This window comes from Bidens hawaiensis, unplaced genomic scaffold, assembly GCF_021521415.1.
Source record: "Bidens hawaiensis isolate Kalapana, Puna unplaced genomic scaffold, B.hawaiensis_p1.1 tig00002935_1, whole genome shotgun sequence".
NCBI lineage: Eukaryota > Viridiplantae > Streptophyta > Magnoliopsida > Asterales > Asteraceae > Bidens > Bidens hawaiensis.
In genome coordinates, this window is record NW_027491158.1 from 1,065,144 (window position 1) to 1,076,621 (window position 11,478).

The window sequence follows — 11,478 nt, forward strand, 5'->3', positions numbered from 1 at the left end:
TTTATGTTAAGGTTCTTAGTTTAAAGTTAAAGCAGTCAATCGTCGCATTGGTAGATTAGATATTGATAAATTAAGATGTAGTATTATGAGCTGCTAATTGTGTCCACGTCCCCTAGCTATATTATGTATATCACATATGCACACTCCTACGTGTGTGTACGTAGCTGATAGCTCATGTTTATAAATTTAAAACCGACATTGCAATAAACTATTATAAAATAAAACCTTTAAAAGTTCTTTGTTTGTTCCTCACTTCTTTATAACCACTCCATATTGTTTTATTTGTAAATGAAGGTTTCTCATGTATTTGATTCGAATTTAGGGGTATGGGTCTCACCAAACCCAAATAGCTCTTAAACGGGTTATAACATTTCATTAAATTAAAAAAATGTCTTACTAAATCTTTAATATGAAAATCCTATAAAATAGAGATATACTAAAAATTAATATCCGATTATTTTTCAAAAAAAAATACTACTCCCTCCGTCCCATTATAAGTGTCATAGTTTTACTTTTCAAGTCAATCTTTTGCAACCTTGACCGTAGATATTTTTGTTCGTGTCATATAGTATTTGATGAAAATTATGTCAATGTAAAATACATTTAAAACCCAATCCATTCATATATTTTACATCAAGTATTATATAACACAAACAAAAATATTGTCGGTCAAAGTTAAACAAGAAAGACTTTGAAAATCAAACTATGACACTTATAATGGGACGGAGGTAGTATTATTTATAATTAAGAAAAGAATTTATAGTAAAAAAAAGGAAAATTGGTTTTTATTGGTTCCAACTATCGTCTTTTGGTCACTGCCGGTCCCAACTAACGAATTGGCTGCTGACGGTCCCAACTTTTAACGTATTTGTTCATAACGGTCCGCGACTAACAAAATTCTAGCGCCGTTAGTTTCAGGTCGCCGGAAAAACGTTTTTGGCCGGAAAACACACATTTTTTTTTCCGAAAACGCAACAATTTTGTCCCAAACATCATGGTAACTTTGTATCGTACCTTTAAGAACTTTTTTCTAGTAAAAGCCCAATTATTGAGGTCGTCGAAACCCTAAAACCATCGTCGGAATCAGTTGATGGTACTTAAGTGATGGTGGTTGATTGACGGTGAGTCAATTGGTGGTGGTGGCGGTGTCCAGATGGTGTTTTCCGGCAAAAATTTTTTTTTTGACTTTTCCTGCCAAAAACGTTTTTCCGGCGACTTGCAACTAATGGAGTTAGGATTCCGTTAGATGCGGACCGTTAAGAACAAATACATTAAAAGTTGGGACCATCAGTGACCAATTCGTTAGTTGGGACCGGCAATGACCAAAATGCAATAGTTAAGACCAATAAAAACCAATTTTCCTAACAAAAATAAGCAGGTTATGGGTCTCACAAAACCAATATATCTTTTAAACTGGGTTTTATCATCTCATTTATTTGTGAAACTCTTTTATCATCACCCTAAGTATATTATTAACTTTTTTAAAATATATAAAATTAAAATCTAAAAAGAACCTAAAATATATAATTAACTTTCTTACAATAAATAATATTATAATGTAAAAAAATATATAAATATTATAAACGAATAATGTAAAATAACTCCGCAATTCAAGGTGTAAAAGCTAATAACTCTATAAACCGCTTTGTTTACATCACCTGCAAACCCTCTATATCAACCCCGACATTATTAGTTTAGATGGATGGGTGGTTCAACCCAAATTAAGCTTAACTAAATACATTTAGACTAAAGTCAAACATGTAAAATTAGTGTTAGGTTTGTGTGGTGATGTGTCATTTAGGAATTCACACGCCTCCTACAAACATTATAGACGGCCAATGATATACAACGTCCAAAAGTCGGATAAAAGTGTACTAAATTTTTGGACTTGACTATGTACATTTTGTACTATGTACATTTTGTTGTGTTAATTGACATTTCAATTTCACATGCTACGTTAAATAAGAGCGGCTTATCATATTTGAAGCCTAGTTTGATGTAAATATTTTTTTCATAGAGTTGATACGTGTGCATCTAGAATGAAATTGTGTGAAGGCGCTATGCTATACCCTAACGTGCTAGTTGACCCACACTAAACATGAAGACGTGGCTTCATAATTTCTAGGTTTAATCTGTCAATGTAAGTAAATAGCAAGGAACGATGTTTCGAATGAATTAAAAAAGGCATATTGTAGGATCAGGCTTCTCTTTTATTAAATTTAATCAATATAATGCTCCCATCGTACAAGGGAGAAACTTTAGTATAATAGCGTTTACAAAATCAAATGAGCAAATAAATATAAAGTACAATTTTAACGATGTCTTTGAGAGAACTTCAATAGAAATGTCCTGACTCGAGTCGTCCCCATGTTGAGTATCTTCACCTTTGTTCTTTCTTCCTTGTTTTCGCTAAAGATTCATTTTGTTTACCCAACAACTTTGGCTGCAAAATGGATGAACTAAACAACTTGGAGTGTTGGTTGAGACACATATTTAATGCATTTTCTAATTAAAAAGGATTTTGCACTTTGTTAGACGAACATGTCTGCCTCTTCAGAGTACAACAACCAGAGCAATAGGTGTAATGGGTAATCAATGTAATTAACTGAAAAGAATAGAGGAGGACTTCACTCTAGTTTTTTGTAACATCCGGACCCTCATACCACTATTGTCGGTTTGGCCCACAAAAAGCTCACAGAATTATTTTTGGTTACCCAGTGGAGACTAACCGGGAGGTCATGACCCATCTTGATACACTCCCACCTGAACATATTTAATTGTGAATTTCTTGTTGAAAAATTATAAATATGGTGGATGACTTAATGGAAATTAAATTATTATTAAGTTATTAGTATTAAACTCTTCTGAAAATTTTGAGTAAAGTTTTCTTTAACACTTGATGAGTTTTTATTTAAGTATTAAGTTTCTAATTATATGAAGCCCATTAATCACCATTAACTCTTGCATACATAGTAGGCTATGAGCCCCATTTAAAGACGACAAGAAAAAATACAAGTAGAAATATACAAGAAAAGTTTTTTGGGGTACAATGAGAATACTTAAAGACTCATATATTGGGAACCTATAGAGACGAGTACCCTCTACTTGATTCCATCACCATCATATTCTTTCCTATTCATTTTCAGGAACACCGATATGCCTACTGCAATCCCGAGTGCGAGAGTCATCTCTGGCAGTACACATACTGTTTTGGTTGTTATACACTAGGAGACAAGTGAACTCCTTAGTAGAGATACAAAATATATTTTAAGAGAAGTGCATTGAATATGTGCCTCCACGAACGCTCAATATTTTTTTGTTCATCCTTTGTTGCAATCATCGGGGTTGGGTCAAGAATTAGAATCTATAGCCACAAGGAAAACAAAGACAAAGGCGAAGATACTAAGTGGGTGGACAAATCGAGTCAAAACGCTTCTGTTGAAGTTTACACCGAAGACGTCGACTTGAATCATTTCTTCTCCCACTTGGTTATGTATAAAGATACTCTCATTATACAAGGGAACTACTGTAGTGCAATATCGTATACATACAAAACCGAATGGGAGAAAATATAAAGTACAATTGGTATAAATACGAACAATGATACTCTCATTATACAAGGAAAATACCGTAGTACAATACCGTATACATACAAAACCGAGTGGGAGAAAATATAAAGTGCAATTTATATAAATATAATGATTCAAGTCATTTATTATATTTTAATAAAATGTGAAACATGTTCTATAGTTCCCCTGTCATCCACTACCATTAAGCTCATAATGCGTTGATGATTTTTAGAAGCGATACATTCCTTATGAACCAATAATCTTTCCTGTCCATTTCCGATGTTGGATTGGCCTATGATGTTACATTTTTAGAAATTTATTAGTTAGCTTCTGTAGAGATTTTAATGTTAACTCGTGCATTTCACGAACGGTAATTGATCTAAAAATACACAACATTCCATGAAAACCTTTGGTTATAAGAAGTTATTTGATCTAATGATATACACCATCCCACATTGGTTGGGGAGGAAATCAAAAATTTCTTTATAATGAGGTGGATATTTTCCCCATCATAATGCGTTTGAGCTCTTAATGTTAGTAGGTGAGAGGAGAACTTCACAGTTAAGCATGCTTGAGTAGAAGTAGTATACAAATGGGTGACGTGCGAGTGATTGTAACCAGCGATGAGAGCTAGCCAAGAACTGGTAGGAATTTGAGAGTTTGATAACTGACAAAACCTTAATAACTGGTGAGTAATTGATTTCGGAAGCGATCGATTGGTAACCGCCGGAGAGATTAAGGTTGAGCCATCGTTGAATAAATCCAAGTGGAGCCATGGTGGCTCAAAATAATGAGATTAGAAGTAGCAGACTTAAATTAGGTTAATTTCCGTTTCTAAAATGGTATATTTATTAAATAATTACTAAAAATTGCATTTAAACTTAATTTCGGATAGTTCGGATATCCGAACTATCCGAAAATTTTCAAAATCACTATCCGAATCCGAATTTTTGGATATCGAATTTCTGGATAATTCATATTCGGATTTTCAGATATTTCATATACGGATTCGGATTTTTTTGAACACCCCTAACTACAAGCCTACCAATGGTATCAGAGTCAGGCTGGACCAGTGGTGCAATGGTACTTTAAGTAGAATGCACCCGAGTGGTACGTACAAATTGCTCATAAGCTCGAAACACTAGTAACGTGACAATAAATATATATTTATTTCATCTTATAAAGTAGCAAGTACACAAGGTTCATAATTGAATAACAACGAACATTTCATCGGATAACAAATAAATGTTTATTTAATATATCCTAAGGCTGACTAGTGATGGTCGGTATAAATCATGTGTGTATATGTGTTATTTCATGTATTTTAATTGTTATATATATCGAACACAATCACTTTGAGTTCATTCATGATAACAGGTGTTCGGAGTTTAAACGGGCTAATTCAGAGCCATCCAGATGAAGATTAAGCAAGCCTCAAGAAGGCAAAAACATTAGGAAACATATATGGATGGTTAAGAAGGATTCGAGAAAGATTTGGATGAGAAACCCGAAGCCGAAGCGAAAATTGAACAATATGGGTTAACAGGAAAGTGTCTTTTAGTAAAACGGGCATTCATGTGTATATATGTGTTATTTCATGTATTTTAATTGTTTATATATAGCGAACACAATTACTTTGAGTTATTTTATGATAAAGGTGCTCGGAGCTTAAAAGAGCTAATTCAGAGCCATCCAAATGAAGATTAAGCAAGCCTCAAGAAGGAAAAAGCATAAAGAAACATATATGGATGGTTAAAAAGGATTCGAGAAAGGTTTGGATGAGAAACCTGAAGCCGAAGCGAAAACTGAACAATACGGGTTAACAGGAAAGTGTCTTTTAGTAAAATGGGCATATCTCGGCATAGAAAATGAGTTATGGAACTCATAATAATATGAATTTCGGGTTTCTCGACGAGACAAATCTGAATATGAGGTCAGTTTACTTCGAGCTACGTGAACTAATGGTCAAAAACCTTCACGCTATGCGTAGGGGCTTAAAAACGAGAAAACGAACCCTAACTTGATATAATCAGTTTTGAGCCCCTATTTCGACATATCTTATATTCCAGAAGCCAGAGGGAAACCCTATGATGATTTTGCACCATACCGAAGCTTCCGGTTCGTCAAATCATCACATGCTTTCATCCTTTCATCAGATAAGCGAGTTAATTACTATGTCGATGTCAGGTTAAAACTTTCGTGTTCACTTTAGGTTAGGGTTTTGTGTAATTGACTATGATCATATTCTTTATGCTTAATTGATTATGAACTTGATTGAGTTTTGTTATTTAATCTTTATGCTTAATTGACTACGAGAAGACGAGTTAACAAGACAGAGGTTGTGTGTGAAAGATGTTTCCTAAAGCTCCCTTAAAAATTTAAAAATTAACTCCAACAAACCAACAACTCTCTTAAGAGTTTCACTGGAGAGAAGGTATTTCCCCTGGGAAACTCACTCTAGATGTTCGGTTGAGAGACGGAGACCTCTCTCGAGTTGAGAAGCTTACCTTCACAGTAGTCGGGTATCCATCTAACTATAATATACTCATAGGAGAAACTGAAATCGCAACTTTCAATGCACTAGTATCCATAGCCCATGGAATGATGAAGTTTCCATCCACGGGAGGAATAGCCATGATGGTACCAACACAAAAAGATTTACTCATAGCTGCCGCAGAAGAATCATGGGAGCTTAATGAAGACATGGAAGATGACATTGTCCAGGAAATAAGCATCAATCCAGGTTACCCTAAACAAACCATCAAAGTCAACAGTAAGCTTCCCTCTTAGACTATGAGTAAGCTAATAACTTTATTACAAAAAAGTAAAGATGTTTTTGCATGGTGTCCAGATGACATGGCAGGGGTTCCATGGGAATATGATAAACATTCCTTGAACATCTCACCCACACATAAACCATTTGCTCAAAAGAAGAGAAGTCTGGCTGCTGAAAGAAGCTTAGTTGCCTGCAACGAGGCGGACAAGCTTGTTAAAGCCGATATACTCCGAGAGGTGAGATATCATTCTTGGATTTCTAACCCCGTTATGGTTAAAAAATCTGATAGATCTTGGCGAATGTGTGTGGATTTCAAGGGTCTTAACAAAGCTTTTCCCAAGGATAGCTACCCCCTACCTGAGATCGACTGGAAGGTAGACTCCCTTACAGGCTTCCAATACAAATGCTTCTTGGATGCTTACAAGGGATACAACCAGATCTTAATGAAGGTTGAAGACGAAGAAAAGACCGCATTCCAAACCGATAAGGGAATCTTCTGCTACAAGAAGATGCCCTTTGTCTTGAAGAATGTCTGGCTATGTACCAACGATTGATCGACAACACCTTATCGAACCAAATTGGAAAAAAACATGGAAGCTTATGTGATGACTTGGTTATAAAAAGCAAAAGAGAGAAAGTCATGCTTAATGACATTGAAGAAACATTCCAAAATCTTAGAAGCATTAACATGAAGCTCAACCCAGTCAAATGATCATTTAGATTTGAAGAAGGTAAATTCTTGGGTCATTTAATTGATAAACGAAGCATAAAAGCTAACCCAAGTAAGATACAAGATGTCCTTAATTTACACTCTCCAAAAACAAAGAAGGAGTTTCAAAGCCTCAATGGTAAGATCGCTTCACTCAAACGATTTCTTTCAAAATCAGCAGAAAAATATTTACCCTTCTTTAAAACTTTAAAGAATTGTAGTGACAAAAAATTATTTTCAATGGAATAGTGAGGCAGATGTTGCCTTCCTAGCCCTGAAGCAGCATCTAGCTTCCTTACCTGCCCTGACAGCTCTTTAAGAAGAAGAAGTAATTAAAGTTTACCTTTCTGCAGAAGGGAAGCTATCAACTCAGTGCTTATTGTGGAACGTGAAAAGGTTCAAGTACCAATCTATTTCAACAGTAGGGCACTACGATAAGCTGAAGTCAACTACACGCCCATAGAGAAGCTAATATTAGCGCTCGTTTACACAACCAAAAGGCTAAGAAGATACTTACAAGCTCACCCGGTGAAGGTGGTCACAGGCAAGCCTATAAGGTCCATCTTGGAAAACCCAAACATAGCGGGAAGGATAGCCAAATGGGCAATCGGCTTAGGTGAACACAACATAGTCTACGATCCTAGAAAAGCATTCAAGGCTCAATTTCTGGCCGACTTCCTAACTGAAACACCTAAAGAACCTATGGAGGTAAACGCCTTGGAAGAAGGTGAACCTGCTATCCCCTTGGGGAAGTGGGCACTCTACACGGATGGAGCTTCAAGTATATAACGCTCCAGAGCTGGTCTGAAAAATACAGACTCCCAAGGAACCGAATATACTTATGCGCTCCGACTAGAGTTTCCTTGTACACACAATGAAGCTGAATACGAAGCTTTAATCGTAGGGCTTCGCCTAGTAAAAGTGATGAAGATTTAAGAACTAAGTGCCTTTGTTGATTCAAGATTGGTAGCAAGCCAAGTGAATAACGAGTTCATAGAAAGAGAACCTTCGATGTTGAAATACAAGCAGAAGGTCAAAGAGCCCATGAAAGAATTCAAAAGCTGTAGCTTAACTCAAGTATCCAGAACTCGAAACAAGCAAGCCGATGCCCTCAGTAAGCTGGCTTCTCAGACCTTCGCTCACTTAACAAAGAAAGTAATGATGGAAGTTTTGAAGAGCCCATCAATCGAGGAACTAAAGGTACAAGACATCATTGAAGGAGAGGGGACCACTTGGATGCCCCTATAACAGAGTTCCTCAAAGAAAGAAAGCTTCCCACCAACGAAGGAGAAGCCCTGCAGTTCAAGCTTAAGGCTAAACAATACGTGAGAGAAGATAATGTCTTATACAAGAAGAGATATTTGATCCCCTTACTACGATGTGTGGGACCTGATCAAAGCAACTATCTTATAAGAGAAGTGCACGGAGGCATTTGTGGGACATATTCTGGTCTACAGTCGGTGGTAACTAGGTTAATGAACCTTGGATACTATTGGCCAACAATACACATGGACTCCACGGAAGTCATCCACAAATGTGAAGCTTGTCAGCTCCATCCTCCCGTCAAAACAAACACGAAGCACAACCTAGTACCCATCATTGCTTCTTGGACATTTCACAAGTGGGGAATGGACATTGTTGGTCCCTTACCCGAAGCAGTTGGGAAGGTAAAGTACGTACTGGTAGCTGTTGACTATTTTACCAAGTGGCCATAAGTTAAGCCCCTAGCTTCCATTAAAGGGAAACAGGTAATAAACTTCGTATGGGAAATATAATTTGTAGATATGGGATGATGGGAGAAATAGTCATGATAATGGGAAGAAATTTGCTTAGAAGTCATTCAGCCTTTCGTGCAACGAGCTGCAAATCAAGCAAGTGTTCAGCTCAGTTGCATACCCCCAATCCAACGACCAGGTTGAACGAATGAACTGTAGCATCGTTGAAGGTATCAATGCAATATTTGGAAGGTATGAGAAGAATTGGGTAGAAGAGCTTCCAAGCATCCTTTAGCTATCCGAACCATGGAAAAAATGTGTCATGGCAAGACATCCTACAACATGGTATTCGGCTCAGAAGCTGCCATCCCAATGGAAATTGGGCTAAAATCAAGAATGGTGAGAAACATACATGAAGAGGCCAATGACTCTGAGGTTCTGCCTAACCTTCACGAGCAAGCAGCCTGTGAGGAAGCTAGGTATAAAAAGAAGCTAGAAGCCTTCTACAATACCAGGATAAGAAAAAAAATATTTTAACCTGGAGACCTGGTCCTCAGAAACAACGAGGCCAGCAGACAATCTGACACGGGAAAGTTGGGAGCAAAGTGAGAAGGTCCATATGTCATCAAAGAAGCTCATATGAGTGGATCCTACAAGCTCCATGATATGGAAGGAAAGAAGGTGCCACGTCACTAGAGCGACATGCACCTCAAGAAATTTTTAGTTTAGGACAACGATTCAAGGTCCTTTTAATAGTTGTTTTGGTTTAATGATATTGAAAAGATTAATGAATGATGTTGCATTATAAATAACAAACTTGTTTATTATCCTATCTAAGGGTAAGCCCCTCCAAACTAGGCTCCATGAGGTCTGTCGTAGTTCCTACTCATGTAAAGGGTTGAGCTCCTAGGCCATACGGCTCAAAGGTAACAAGACGCTATATCTTGTTGTATACAGGGTGAGTCCCTGAAACAATACGACTTCATGGAACACTTAGAAATATATTATATCCATGAAACGAGATTGATCATCTCTCACCGATTAGCTCCACAAGTACTAAAATGTTAGAAGCTTATCAAACTGATAAGCTCAAGAAGCTTAGGATTTGTGTAACAATATACCACAAAACGATTTAAATAAAATCTTGTTGACTGACAACGGATAGGATAAACTTTGCATCGGTTCTTAGTTACCAAGATAAGGAAGGGTGTTTGCAGCATCTCTCCTTAACGAAGTTTCAAAGACATTGCAAAAATAACAAACAAGCATAAAAATCAAGTTGATATAATAAACTACGAAAATAGCATATAAAACATTAAAGGCACCATTCTAAGGTTCAACATACATTACAAGCATAAGGTAATAATTGTCTATGCCAACTAAGGCTTACATAACCAAATCAAAAGAAGCTTCACACACGAAACTTAAAGATAGTAAATTGTTTATGCCAACAGAGGCTTACAGAACCAACATACAAAGAAGCTTCACGAACGAAGCTTAATAAAAACAAAGCTACACATCAGTAGTAGCATCTTCACCATCACCACCGGAAGTCTTCGGTGCATCACCAAAGAGGTTACCATAAATCATGTTAGCATCTTTATCAATATCATCATGGGAAGCTTCATTGGTGGCAAGAGAAGGAGTATGCTCAACTTCTCACAATGGAAAGTGGTCCGCTCATCTTTATCAGCTGCCTGGTCAGCTGGATCTTCAAACTCAACATTAGCTTGATCACCCTCATGGCCCTCGTCAGAACTATATTTCCGTGTAATCTTACCATGGCTTGAATCACTTGATGTGCTAGCTCCTTCTTGAGACCTTCCAGCTCAATAACTTGAAAAGCTGAGAAGAGAAGGTTATGGTAGCGAGCAACGGCTTCAAGGTATGGTAAGGTCTTCATTTCCATGGCTCTCACAGATGCTACAAAATCAGTAGCGGCACGGGGCCGATATCTTGAATGTCCCTCAAGGGAAAGACTAACTCGGCCTGCCTCAAAACCAATCGACAAGCCATGATGACGGCCATGAGAAATGGCCCTTTTATAAACTTCACCAAGGGTCGAGTTAAACTCCCCATTATGCAGGAGGTAGGAAACTCTAACAACTCGGGTTTTTCGATTAAATTATTAATTTCCAATACCCGGTCCGTTTTTGTTTTCGACTAAATTTATCAGTAAAATACCGCATTTATCGAATTATTTTTATTATTTTAAGGTTTAATATATTTTTTTAATTATCATAATAACTTTGAGATATATACAATTCTAACCCTAGACATTACTTTAACTTTATACCCTCATCCATAGTTCAAGGGACAAATTGCAAATCTGGTATAATATTATATCCTAACCCATTTACCAAACCCATATACCCGTATACCAAACCCGTAACCCATAAACCATGATCCAATCAGATTTCTTGGACCTTAATCTTCGCTCTATATATGGACTTGATCATTGTGAATGAACTATAATGACTAAACGACTCTCACCGACGTATTAATTAAAGTATATGATCCATAAACCGATTTCGTTTACAATATAATTAAAACGTCATTGTTAATATCGTAAAATACCATTTAGAGATAACGAAAATCCAACTAATCTCGTATGTACCATATTCTCATCACGGCGAACATAAACCCTAAGTTGGATTGCAACCTAACAACCTGCTGATATGATTTTGAGTCGTCTTTTTGGCCGCGGGT